Source organism: Bactrocera dorsalis, chromosome 1, assembly GCF_023373825.1.
Source record: "Bactrocera dorsalis isolate Fly_Bdor chromosome 1, ASM2337382v1, whole genome shotgun sequence".
Taxonomy (NCBI): Eukaryota; Metazoa; Arthropoda; class Insecta; order Diptera; family Tephritidae; genus Bactrocera; species Bactrocera dorsalis.
In genome coordinates this window covers 13118375-13133562 of record NC_064303.1, presented here as the reverse complement: position 1 = coordinate 13133562, position 15188 = coordinate 13118375, and the positions used below count along the sequence as shown (strand labels likewise).

At 34.5% G+C, this 15188-nt stretch overlaps 1 protein-coding gene across 5 annotated transcripts in view; it reads left to right on the top strand.

Annotated features, from left to right (window-relative positions):
- LOC115066707 (transcription factor HNF-4 homolog) overlaps positions 1 to 15188 on the top strand; it is a 63423-nt gene that overhangs the window by 19438 nt on the left and 28797 nt on the right. The gene's annotated exons all lie outside the window — the stretch shown is intronic.

The following is a 15188-nucleotide window of genomic DNA, read 5'->3' as shown; positions in this document are numbered from 1 at the left end:
ACGTTAAAATAGCATAAGTCGATTTTTAAAAAATCTGAGTAAACTTCAATTTCAATTAATTTTAAGTGGTTAAAATCGTGATTTATGATCTTAAGAATTATAAAAATTGCTCTTCAACAACAACAAAACCAAAAATTTTTACCGCTAAAGCTTAAGTCTATTTTATACAATATTGATTTGCGTCTCAAAATCGTGATTTATGATCTTAAGAATTATAAAAATTTTCTCTTCAACAACAACAGCAAAAAATTTTATTGCCAAATGTTAAGTCGACTTTATACAATTTTGAGTTGAGTCTCAAAATCGTGATTTATGATCTTAAATATTATAAAAACTGCTTTCCAACAACAACAGCAAAAATTTTAACGCTAAAGCTTAAGTCGATTTTGTGCAATTTTGAGTTGAAAATATTTTTTGTTATTTTTAGTGCTTACAGTTATATTTTATGATTTGTGGTGAGTGAATACAGTTAAAATGGCGTAAGTCGATTTTGAAAAATTCTCAAAAATTTCGATTTAACTTAATTTTAACTTGCTAAAATCGTATTTTATAACCTTAAAAAATAAAAAAAAAAAACATTTTAAAATAACAACAACAAAAATTTCAAGTGCTGAAGTTTAAGTCGATTTTATACAATTTTGAGTTACAAATTTTTGTTGGTTTTTAGCGCTTTTTGGCAAACACAATATTTAAAACTTAAAATTTTACAACAAATATTATACAAAAACAACAACAACAACATTTTTAAGTGCTGAAGCTGAAGTAGATTTAATGAAATTTTGAGTTAGACAAATATTTGTTATTTTTTGGTTTGGTTCTTATTACTAGAGATGGATGAATGGCATTAAAGCAGCATAAGTCGATTTTCGAAAATTCTGAAAAGCCGATTTGAATTAATTTTGAGTGGCTGAAATCGTATTTTAAGACCACCAACTGCTTAGGTCATATTTTATAACAAAAAAAACTTAAGTCGATTTTATGAAGTTTTCATTTGTTGTTTTTTAGTACTCAAAGTTAAAGGTATTTTATGACTTTCAATTTTACAAATAGTATTTTACAACAACAACAATTTTTCGTTTCGTTTTATAAAATTTTGAGTTTAACAGAATTCTATTAGTTGTAAGTACTTATAATTATATTTTATAGTATAAAATTATATTTTATGGTATAAAAAATATTTTGCTACAACAACATACTCACAATTTTTTTAACAATGTCAATAATTCTGTAACGATTTTTGATCAAATTTGAAGAAGGTGGTTTTAATTTGACTGCCTTCAATTATAATATACTACTTGTATAAAATAATATTTTTTACAACAACAACATGAAACAATTTGAAACGCAAAGGCTTAAGTTCACTTTTAAAAGTTTTGAAGATAGCACTTCTGTGTTTTTTGCGTTACTTTTTTGCGACTATACTAATATTTATTAATAAATTTAGATTAAAGTGATTTACAACAACAACAAGTGAAAATACCACTATGCTTAAGTAGATTTAGAAAATTTTGCTGATCATGCCTCACAGATTGTTTGTGAATCCACCAAATCTCACCACAAATATTTATATAAGGATTATATGATCTCACAGCAACAACAATAACTAAGAGCCGATAAATTTAAAAGTTTGACATATATGTATTGGTACCGGAAACAGGTTTCTGCCGTAGCTCGCCTTACTTGCTTAAATCCGTTTAGAGCCTCTCGTTTGACCACTCGTAAATTCTTATGTAAATCAAAAGGTATTTAATACAAAGTAAAGAAAGTGAAGAGAAGAAAGTAATTAAACCCAAAAAAGTGTAGACAAAATAATAGTAAAAGGTTAAATCCGATCATTTCCGATGACAGGAAAAAGGCAAGCAAAAAGTGTATTCTTATGAATATTTTACTCATTGTCGTTTAAGTAAATTTCCATTGCAAATAATGTAAGCGCTTTTTTGTGAATTAAATAAGTATTAATTACAATGAATATTTAAGTATATGTAATTGAAAAGTAAGCGATTTTGTGCTGTCTCACCGGAAGTCGGACTCATTATTTAACTTAGTGATCCAGCAAATAATATTTTACGCTTATCGCCAAACATTTTTCTAAAGGGAAATTCTGTATAGGAAATGTAAACATGAAATGCACAGGCAAGAATATATTAATATATAAAAATACATACATATATATATATATTTATTAAATAAGAAGAAAAAACGTTAACTTTGTTTATACTAAAGCTAGAATACCCCTCATGGGTGCATTTCTTATAGGATTAAAGGGTATAAAAACCATTAGGAACATTCGGTTTGTATGGTAACAAAGAGTATATGCTATGATGGTTCGAGCAGAGCAATTGGTTCGGATATTATATCACTGTCTTGGTCGTAGGGTTGATCCAACATCTATGGTACTCACTTGGACTGATTTTTGAACTTTCTGTTACCCATAAATTCCTAAAAGTGGATCACCAGATTTTGAGCAAACCAAAAATTTCCACTCCCAGATGCTTCACTAGATTACCTTAAAGTATATCTACCGAGATATTTCAATCTTCGGACATGGCTACATCGACTCAACTTGTAGCGCCGATCCTTTATACATATGTATATAGGCTGATTCATTTTGAGGTTCCCTACTATTTTAAAGAAAAAACACAGACACTTCAAATTTGATGGACATTTTTTTATCATTCCAAAGAACATTACTTATTTTTTGAAGATTATGTCTTACAAATATTGGCCGCGGCTATTTCTCAGATAGCCCATCCGTTTAGACCAATTTTTTAAGACTCTTTCCAGCATTTCGACTGTGAAGTAGCGAATGACACGCGTGATGTTTTACTCTCCAAGGCCTGATTCAAAGCGGGATGCTTGCATAGACTTTAGACTTTATATATTCCCACAAAAAAACCCTAACGGTGTATTATCACTTGATCTTCAACATAATTTTGAAGAAATGTGCACCAATGAATCCGAAAACTTCGGATCTTCTTGGAGCTTTTTAAGAGCCCAAAGAGCGAGCGATGTCGGTTTCACAAGCTGTATTTCGGACATTTTCAATTTAAGATCTTGACGTAAAATTCACCAAGTCTTTCCATACCTCAGTCCGAGTTGCTGCCTCTTCTTGGAACACCCTTTATTTTAAAGGGTCTCCGACGTTTCCTAGTTATTTTTGTCACTTGTTTGACCATTTAATTTTGATGGCTTTGAAAAGACCCAATCTAATCAATGATTTCATGGAGCTCCTTTGTAGGCTCCTCATTGATTGGAGGTTGCAGTTGTATCCTTCTGAATAGGTAGGCAGCACAATGCTTCTCCGGCTTATTTGGCTTAGCTGCCGCTGATGTTGTTGCCTTGATGTAACTGGGCTTAGCTGCAGCGCCAGTGCTAGTGCCAGTTTTTGAACCTAGACCAAGCTTAACTCTCGCCTTTGTGCTAGCTGTTTTAGATCTCGAAGACTGTATTCTTTTCGGAGGCGGACCACTTTGGTTTTTTATTATTTTTGATTTGGCCCATACTTTGGACCCTGAGTGAAAGAGAAAGCAGGTCCGCATCTGCATAGCCCCCATTAAGCTAATACAACTATTATATTAGGGAGGACGCCAGGTATCTGTAAGCTCCGTTCGAGACTGTGCTATTTAAGGGTAACAACCAGTCTGATCCTTAACATAGGTCGCATGATACCTGAAACGAGTTCTTCTACTTCTTCTATTATTACTTGCGATGAGTCTTGGATCTATGCTTACCAAACAAAAGATACTTAGATCGGCCGATTATCGTGGCAAAGAAGAGCCGAACCACCAAAAAACGACGTCAGAGCAGGTCAAAAATCAAGGTTATGTTGACAGTTTTCTTTGATTATTAAGGTGTGGTGCACTTCAAATTCCTTTCGACCGACAAAACTGTCAACAAAGAATACCACTTGAGTGTATGCGTCCTTTGCGAGAAGCTATTCATAAAAAGAGGCCGGAATTATGGGCCCACAACTCTTGGGTTTTGCACCACGATAATGCACCGTCGCATACTGCATTGATTCCTTGTGAGTTTTTCGTCAAATTAGAAGGGATTGTATGGACAACGATTTAATACGGTCTGTATTTATCTCTCAGACATACAGAAATAAAAAGTCGCCTTTAGGTGTTACAAACTTCCTGGCACACTTAAAATAGCCCGTTCGGAGTATAATAAACTTCAAAAATTGACTTAAAATCTACTCTTTTGCATAAAATACATCACCACCCGGGTTCTTAACGCCCATAAGATATCGCAGCGTTCATTGAACTTTCAGAATAACATTATTGAAACTATGAAAGAAAAATTAACCGGGCTCGATCAAATTACCCTGTATATTATACAGAAAATTCCATCTGTTTTCGCATGCGATTTCAGCGCGACATTGCTTATCACAAAAGTGACAGTAATTTATCTCCTTTTGTTTGACAATCAACTACCACCAAAGCTACGTAAATATAGATTTCGCCACGCCTTCTTTCGGACAGTATTTATGTATATTTATTTATTTATTGATACTATTATCTACTGATTACTAAAGAAAGTGTTGAGCATTTATTTACGGTTTGTTTGCCTAAAGATTTCGGTGTTTACTTTCTTAAAAAAATATACATAAATATTTATAATATAAATTTATAAAATAAATATATTTATTTATAATATATATACAATAATATACTCGCATACAATCCGACTGCGAGTTGTTCGCGCCTCGACAAGTGTTTGAACAACAAAAGAATCAGTGTGCGACTTCATAGACGAGGTGGCTCTGCGATAACCCCATGCAGCAACCGGACAATGATTATCGTCTTTTCACCATAGACAACTGTGCTGTGGTTGCTGTATGTGGGCGCGAAAGAGAGCGCATAGTAGAGCTGTGGTGCAAGGGCGCCTGGGTTGTAGACCGCAATCGTTTCATAATCTGGAATGTGTGGGTGTGTGACATGCAAAATATTCATTTCTATTTATTATACTAGACTATACACATTATTTAGCAATAATATTGATTGCTATAAAACGGTACAGTAATGAATTTTAATAGACAACAAAACAGTGATTTGTTTTTTGCGTATTTATAGCTGATGAGGCGTTCGTTTAGCGCGAGCAATGCTCATTAATAGATCAATCAGGAAAGCCTTCAATAGCGATTGAGACGCATTTCATTAAATTTTTATACCCTGAATAGGGTATATTAAGTTTGCTATAAAGTTTTGAACATCGAGCAGGAAACGTTGGAGAACAGACCCTCTGTGAGCATGAGCATGTTCGTCTATCTCTATATATTCGAATTAGTCACTCAGTTTGTGAGATATTCAACTGAAATTTTGCACACGTCCTTTTCTACCCAAGAAGCTGCTCATTTGTCGGAACGGGCAATATTGGCCCACTATGTCATAGAGCTGCCATACAAACTGACCGATAAAAATCAAGTTCTTGTATGGAAAACTTTTTTATTTAGCAAGATATCTTTACGAAATTTGGCATAGATTATTATACAAAGTAACGCTACAATATCCGCGTAAATCATTCAGATTGGTTCACTATATCATATAGCGGCCATACAAACTGACCGATCTAAATCAAGTTCTTGTATGGAAAACTTTTTTATTTAACAAGATATCTTCACAAAATTTGGCATAGATTATTATACAAGGCAACGTCACAATCTCCGCGCAAATTATTGATATCGGTCCACTATATCATATAGCGGCCATACAAACTGGCTGATCAAAATCAAGTTCTTGTAGGAAAAACTTTTTATTTAACAAGATATCTTCACGAAATTTGGCATAGATTCTTTTACAGGGCAACGTCACAATCTCCGCGTAAATTATTCAAATCGGCCCACTGTAACTTATAGCTGCCATACAAACTGACCGATCAAAATCAAGTTCTTGTAGGAAAAACTTTTTTATTTAACAACATATCTTCACGATATTTTACACAAATTATTATACCATACAAAGCCTCAATCTCCGAATAAATTTTCCAGATCAACCCACTATTTCATATAGCTGCCATACAAACTGACCAATCAAACTCGAGCTCTTGCACAAAAACTTTTTTTAGTTGTGTAGGGTATCAAGGGTATCTACCTTCGCTGCAACCGTAGTTAAGGTTTTTTCTTGTTTTATTCAAACTATAAAATTTCTTTATTTTAGTATTCAGTACGTGCTGAATTTTAAGAAAAAAGCGGTTGACTGATAGCACACCAGTTGAATCATCAGCCACAATTATTCCATCGGCAATGTGACATGCATTGATTCTTTTAATTATAGCGTGTTCTGATACAATTCATTTAATAATTTTAGTGAATAATATAAATATATTTACGTATGCGTTTTTATAAATTTAAAAACACATTGTTGCTTTGTGCGCGACAGCGATTATTGCATACGGCAGTGGTGTGAACGATTAGTCGCGTCGCATTGTGTGAATCATGTTCTTTCTTTGTAAACATATCCGTGATTGTTGTTGTTTTGAGATTGCACATGCAATTGTAGGCATAAATGGAATGGGTGGTTCATTGGTGTGTTTTTATACTCTTGCAACGTGTTGCTATGGAGTATAATACATAGTACATCTGACTCTTTCGCTTTATAATACCAAGATATTCGCTTCGAAATAAGATTGTTCAGATCAATATTCGCAGTTTTTTCCAAGAAGAACGAGGGTTTCTGTCAGCCGTTCCCTGCAGTCGGGTCTACGTAACCGGAACGGATCCGAATTTTTCATCCGGTCAAGAACTGTCAACACTGGAAAACTACTTCTCTTTATTTCACCTTATTTGTATATTAAACAGTCACAGCCGAGATACATTACTTCTCATCTTGTAATGTTCGAAATCGGTTCCACAAGTTTTCAAAACTCTGGACATCGAATACCAACTTATGGCTGACATTATAACGAATATAGTAGTCAACCAGTGAGATATCTTAATGCAATCACAAATATCTTTTTTTTGATAATAATGTACCTCGATAGTAAAAAGAGATAAAATCCAGTCGGTGCTGCTAGGGGTATACATATATACTTAAAATAATAAAAATCTAACTTTCTGTTGACTTCGCATCGTATACATATATGACAAAACTCTTCAGTTTGAGTACAGCCGAACATTATATGCCATTTGATCAAATTTGAGCCGGACTGACAAAAAATATTTTTTCGTAGCGACACACGCCCGCAGAATGGAGGCTAACAGATCGAAAAGACTGCTAGAAATGTCTGGAGTAAGGTACCAAGGAAACAATGGAGCATCTCTTCTGCACTTGGCAAAACTACCCTGTAAGCATCTGTGATCCCCAAGGTAGGATACACTGAAGGTGGTATCGATGGTTAGGCCACAGAGTCTGTTAAAATTCAAGTTAAGCGCATTCATCCTAAAGAATGACTTTTCCTCATGAACCTAGTAACTGAACTCCATCTGGTATCGCAAAGGACCAATATTGGTCTATGGGTGGCTCATTGGTTTACCAGATTAACCCAACCTAACCTATATAAATAGCCCTCAAATAGATTCCTATTGAGTCAAAACAACTATGTCAGCTTTTAATCCACATTTCTATACACTTATGTATTATTATAGCCTCGGCTGAGTTGTTCTACAGTGCCTTCAGCTAATTTTGTTATTCGGATTTCGCTCATTTTGGAGCTCCATTTACTAGATTGTTGAACAGCTAAATTAAGTTAGGTTGGGTTAGGTTAAATGGTCGATCCTAAGAATCTCACTTGGACAGCTTAGAAAGTTGATTCGTTGTGGTATCTATAAACGCTATCATAAGACACTTACAGATCGACAAACCGCTTTGAGCCTGTCACAAATTTGTTGAAATGGCTAATATCAGTTTCGACTATGTCTTCTTGTTCGCAGAAGGTAAGATTACCGATATATTTTAGCATCAGTCTTGCAAAGGCTGAACAGTGGAGAAGAAAGCGCGTGCTTGTTTCCATCTCACGCTCCTCCATACAACTTTTCACTTGTTGGCTAAATCTTCTATGCTAATAGAGTATATTAAGAGCTTGTTTCTAGACTATATTTGAATTCTCTACAACAATAGTGTGTGACTTCACTAAACTTTTCGTTTGTAGTCCTAAATGTAGACTACTTTTTAATTCAAAATTGAATTACGTTCTTCGCTTAAGTGCTTGTTCGTAAACTATATTTCAATATTAAGCAATTATATGGTGCGAGACTTCGCTAAACTGATTTTTTTGTTTGTACGCCTAAATGTAGACTATATTTTAATTACACAAACGGGTCAAAATTGAATTATGTTCGCGTTATTTTCATTTTAGATGCCTTATTGTAGACTGCGTGCAATTTTTAATAGAAAAAGCTATAAAATATCAACAATTTTCAATTTCAATACATTGAAATGGAGACTTTAGACAATTTGATTCTTAAAGTAGTTGGAAAGATTGAGCTTTCCCAATAATATACCAAAACAACTAACCTCACTTTTATACATAATTCTCATTCTAAACGCAAAAAACCGACAAAATTGCTCTCAAAATATAATTTTCTGAATAAAAACTTCTGAATTATGCCGGTGAGTAACAGACTTCATGATTACACTCGAAAAAAAAAACCGATGACTCAAAAGCCAATCAGCAGCTGTACCACCCTGTACATGCATTGGCATGCAGGCGCATCACTTCGTTTGCCATATTTTGCATTCTCGACGCATGTGCTGTGCAGCGTGTAAGGCGGTGTTGCCCGACCACAAAGTCCGTCAACGTCACACCAAGTTGGACGGACGTTGGAGCATGTAAGCATAGCAACCGGTGAAATGCCTGCATACACGTAATACCACAGCTGAAACAGCGAGTGGCAGCAGACACCATACAAGAACGGTATGCGCAACATCAATAAATTGGTATTACACATGTTTTTTTTTTAATTTTTTTACTTTTTTTTACATTTTTTTTATTTCTTTTTTTATTTTTAATATTTTTTATTGTTATTTTTTTTTCCTTTTTGTTTTTGCTCTTGCTATGTTTGTTTGTTTTTGTGTTCGCACCTACAATTTGCTCAACTGGACTGTCCTCTGTGGGCCAATGTTGCAGCTATGAAAACATGCCTTGCTCAAGAATTCCGCTCAAAAATCTGCGATCGCTTGCAAACTACACACAACAACAATAACAACAACCAAGCAATAGCAGCACACACCTTCGCCAATGTTCAATTGCGAATTGGTGCAAAATCCAATAAATAGAAAAACAGTAAATATTTAATAAAGAAAGAAACACAAACAAGCACACACATGCACAGTCATGCTTTCAATCATTTGTGCGGTGACGACGCGTACGAAAGGAAGCAAAGTTCAATTTTTCGTTTCGTCACAGCTTTGAATGGCGATGCTTCAGCCCGGTCAAAGTACAAACGGGCCAACAACAACAAGTACAACAACGTAGAGTCGCAGTCATAAACACAACCGCAGGCACACCACCGTCACCGCCAACGCCAACATCACTCATCAACATCGGCGACACCACTCATTGCGCGCCACGTTTCGCACACTTTCAGCGTGTGTGGCGTGCGCAGATGGTTGTATGCGTATATGTGTGTATGTTTGTGTGCTTGTGGCTGCTCACAGCGCTCGATCATGTCGCTTTTGTGTTGCCGATGGCCATTAAATTGGCGAAAATCAAGCAAAACACACAAAAAGTGTGCAAAGCAAAGCAACATTTCAAGTGATTACATAGAAATTACAACAACGACAACACACAAATATAACCAGAAATAATAATTGCCGAACTGAAATGAATGAAATATTGCCGAAACGTAGCGCAATGGTTGCGATGAGCTGGCGTTTATTGATAAGTTCGCATATGTAAATGCACACACATACACATACATACATACATGTGTATATAAATCGTCAATATGTTTGCGCACATTTATTAGACTAGATATAAGCAGCTGTTGGACATTCACACACCCACATTTCATCCACCTGTTTGACTTTGGCAATTGTAACTCTTCAAATGGGCTTATAAGCTTGTACCGCACGTACATATACATATACACATATGTATGTATGTATGTTTGTTTGAGTGGGCAATGTGTCATCAAGTATATGTACATAGTTGGATACGTGCATTATATTTGATTTAAGTATGGACATAAAATGCAGTAATTTAAGTTCACTTGCAAAACAGATAAATAAAATATAATCAGTTGACTTACTTCGGTCCAGTTCAGTAACTAGTTACAAATTATTAGATTAACAGTTAATCGAAATTAAAAAAAATTTAAGAAAAAATAGTAAAACACTTGACACGCTTCTCAGCGATTGCGAACTAGTTGAGGACTAGTTCGGTAACTAGTTACAAATTATGCCATTGAAACTAAAGCTATACGTACATATTTCGTTAACGAATAATGAAAACAATATTTGCAAAAAAACTTAACACGCTTTTAAGCGGTTGCGGACTAGTTGAGGACTAGTTCGGTAACTAGTTAAAAAATTATGCGCTTGAAACTATAGCTAAACGTGTTTCTTTAACGAATACTGAAAACAAATTGCAAAAAACTTGAAACGCTTCTCAGCGGTTGCGGACTAGTTGAGGACTAATTTGGTAACTAGTTAAAAATTATGCGATTGAAACTAAACCAACGTATTTCGTTAATGAATAATAAATTTAAAAACAAATGGCAAAAAACTTGACATGCTAGTAAGTGGTTGCGAACTAGTTGAGGACTAGTTTGGTGACTAGTTACAAATTGTAATATTAATTTATTATGAACCGCAAACAAAAACTAAAACAAATATCAAAAATCTTAGCAGACTTAACAGTGTCGTCGAACTAGTTTAGGACTAGTTTGGTAACTAGTTTAAATTTATCATAAATAAAGTGAAACAATATACAATAAGCATGTAACTTCCTAGTAAAGAAAATAGATAAATAAATAAAATATATTTTGCTAGTAGCTGCTTCGTTGGAGACTATTCTCACACCATTTAATTAACTAGTTTCAAATAAAGTGAAATTTCGTTCTTCAAAGCAAATGAATTATAAACAAGAAAACACGTTCACCAAAGCTTTAATACTGTTCATAAGTGCATTTCTTTTAAGTAAAAAGTATAAAAAATTTTTATCTTTATTTTAAACTGTCAGTTTGTTCCTTTGTCTAGATTTGACCTTGATTTTACTGTTGCGAAAGTACACCTATTTTGAAAGCTTTCAAGTCCACAAAGGTCTGTCACAATAATCACAGATGGAGAATATGTATCTTACCTCGGCTGCAAGCCCAAGGATCAGGTGTAATATGATCGTGCGACCGATTATCCCGAATAGGGCGGTATCTTGGGCTTCAAAAGCATTGTAGACTTCGATAGGGCTTCAACTATCCAACTATTACAGCAGAAAGGTTTGTCAGAGGTAAGGTAATCTCATCCCAACGGATAAAAGACTTAAGTGGAGTAATAATACCATTGGCTCTTCTCCTAAGGGATAGCATTGCCAAAAGGCAAACTTTAACAAGAAGTTCAAGGTTAACCTTAACAGTAAGGAGAGATGGAATGATTCCACTGTCCAGCTACTGCTTAGGGATAGAACAATCAGGTGGTATAGCGACGGCTCGAAAATGTCGGAGGAATTGGTGCAGGAATCAGAGGACCACGCACCAAACTCTCCATACCTATAAGTTTTCCGAGCATTTTTCAAGCAGAAGTCCTTGCCATAAGTCGATGCGTAGAGACAAACCTCAACTTCAAGGATCATATGACAAAAATCGGCAATTAAATCTTCAATGGTTACAACTCTAAACGATGGTTTTCCATATACTATAAATGCTAGCGAGCAGAAGTAAAAACCCAAAAGATATGTATTAAATGTTCCTGAAGACCACTTGATTAGAATGGAAAATGCCACGTCAGCCTGATCTATTTTAAAACTGGCCTACACAGCTCTTCTCTGAATATTTCTAATAATTTAGAGATTAAATGTTCGATTTTTCAACGAATACCAAAAAAATCAACGAATGTAAATGAAAACATAAACTTTCTTAAGAATTTCTGAGACATTCGCAGAAGATCAGTGCAGATCTCAAAGTGCTTATCACAGAGTTAAAAAACCAAAATCAAGAAAATTTTCATAACCAAACAAACATTTCAGCAACTAGAAATGCTGTTTGACATCGAAGAGAGAGCGCGAACACATTTCTCCGCACAAAAATAAATGCCAAAAGTATTACACCGTCGGCACTGATCGCACGTAGCAGATCGTTTGCTAGATACTGGCTATTATCTACCTAAAATTCGTTTAATCAAAAATTGTGCCAGTCATTCGGTGAGATTCATTACAAAAACACTTATATACGCATATGTATATTTAGTTATACATACCTATGTATGTATTTATATATTTTCATATGTAGACACACGAGAGCTTATTTGTCACTTAAATATTTTTTGGCAATTTCAGCGCTACCATTACATAAACAACAAAGAATATTAGTAAAAAAAGAGACACGAAAAATGGTTAAGACGAAAAACAAAAAAAAAAATAAATATAAATACTAATACTATGAGCTTTATATACTTATGTATGTTGATTTGGAAACCGAGAAGCATGCATATTTATTTTGCTTTGACCGACGGGGAATTTTTGCACAGTGAGACAATTGAGATGCCATTACTTATTTTTAAGAAAAATATTTATGAGGTTACGGCGATATGAGACCTCAAACAGGTACTAAACGAAGATTAGAGGTACTAACTTGTGGTTCCAAACACAGAAACTTAAAATTATCAGCTAACCGAAGTGTTCTCTCAATAAATCAATGGATTGATGCGATGTGTCGCATTTGGGTCGAAAACATCGGATCATCTTGGAACTTTTCAAGAGCTTGGGAAAGGTCGAGCGGTCTCAGTTCTTGCACAATCTGTGACCATGAAATTTAAGACCTAGACTCGTTGTTTGCAACCGGTAATTTAATTCTTAGTGGCCGTTTAACTAAAACCTTTGCCAGGGCTTGCTTTTTCCAAGACATCAAACTACTTGTTACCAGGAATAATATTCTAAACTGATATCAGGCGTATAGTGAACTAAACGACGGTTTTATGAAATAGTATAGATATAGATTCATATTGTAGATCTCTTGACAATTTCTATAAGGCAATCTGGTTATCATATTGGGTATGTAAGCTCCCAAAAACTACCGATATTTCTTTATCTAGTGTTCATCGCTGAAGATAAGAGTTATTCCAAATTGTAAGATTATGAAATATACCACTTTTAAGAAATGGAAAAAAGGTTAATGTTGTTCTTCTTCCGGTATTTCGACCCCGTTTTGAAGTTAGATTAAATATTGTCATCCATTTCCTCTAACTCTAGGTCTGTGAAAGAAATTCATTCAACGAGTTAAGCCATAGGAAAAGCGGAATAAGATGAGGGAGTTTCAGAAGGAATTTAAAGGTTGTTTTTATCATCCGGGTACTCTTTACAAGCAGGAGAGAATGTTTAATTGTCGGGAATGCGGTTCCCATCGGTCCATCGTTACAGAAGTCGGTCTTGGTTTTAACCAGAAAAGGAGTGTCATTTAGCATATCTCAACATTGGATAAACTGGAGCTTACCCTTTCTTTATTGAACTTGTGAAATTACTTGTATGACACGGTCTTGTACAATGATAGTAAAACCAGAACAATTTCTAAGACGGGAGATAATACATATTTGACAATCCGTGCAGATAAGTTATGGAACTATTTAAACGGACTCATGGTCTGTGGTTAGATCTTAATCCTGAAAATATAATCTTTGTTGTTAAGCCGACTCCAACCTTTGACTATTTACTTAAAAAATGAGATCAGAGCACTCCTTTAATAGCCATAATGTAATATCCACTAAAATAACAGACCAATATCTCCAAAAGCTAGCCAAAAATATTAGACTCGTTCTCTAAGAACTTGTCAGACAAGCCAAACTTTCCATAAACATCTTACAAGTGATTATTCGTTTTCTTTTTATTTAATTTCTTATTCTGTCTTTGTTTTCTTTTCTCCGTCTCAGCATGTTGTTTGACCATATTAATTTTGCATAACTGTACTGTGATGATCGGTATATAATTTAGGACATAAGTGATTAACGATTTTTTGCTTGATTCTAAAATTCATTAGACGTATTGATTTATATGTCATCGTGCGTTTTTAAATGGCATGGCAGATTTTCGAGAACAATATAAATAAATATAAATATACGAAATTGATAGAGAGAAATGCGAAGAAAACGAATAAAAAACTCGTATAGCCAAAATTAGCGACCCATTCTAGTGATAACAGCTGAGTTCGCTGGTGGTTGTGCTGCCAGCTGAGCATCCGTAATGACTACAACAGAATTTAAATGAGTACGAGTATTTAGAAGAGTGGTTGGATAAGCCTTTGGCATTTTATGTAGATATGAGACGAGCTGAGTCGATTTTGTCAAGTCCGTATTTTCTCTGTTTTTGGGAAATCTATTTAAGATTTATTTATTTTCAACTGGTCTTTTTCTCTCCAAAAAGCTCTGCATTCTTCGGAATTGTCGAGATCTCACCACCATAGCATATCTCTGCCATACATGTCTAATCTAAATCTAGATAAAAGTATTTTTATACCCTTTAATCCTATAAGAAATACGTCTGTGAAGAGTATTATAGTTAAGCTGCAGCCTAAGTTTACGTTTTAAAGGTTTCTCAAGGTTAGTAGGATTTCTTAACAATATTTCGAACTTTTTTTTCGAAGGTACCTAATACAAAGATCCCTTTTTTGGGCGATCTTAGTCTGTATAATTCTTTTTACTGTTACAAGTTTTGTGGACTCTTATCGAATTGAGAGCCCATTTTGCGGGATTTTCAAAACCACTAAAGACTTTTTGATGCTTTTTGGGCGACTTGAAATTGGAAGCATAAATTTTGGGGTTTTCTACTAAAGTGAAAGTGCTTGGCATGTCATTATAGTATAAGGATTACCTTCGAAAATCGTGTCCGATGGCGTAAAGGATTTTTTGTTGCTAAAAATTATGGTCTACAATAAAAAAAAAAACAAATATTATTATTATGACAATAGATGAATGCTGGTAATGCCTGAAGGACTATTCAAATTTTTGATTTTTGAGAATAGATAGCCACTAATCTAAAAAAAAAGCTCTTAAAAAGCCTTAAAGAATCGAGTTAACATCAAAAATCCAAATCTCAGCGGATTGAGC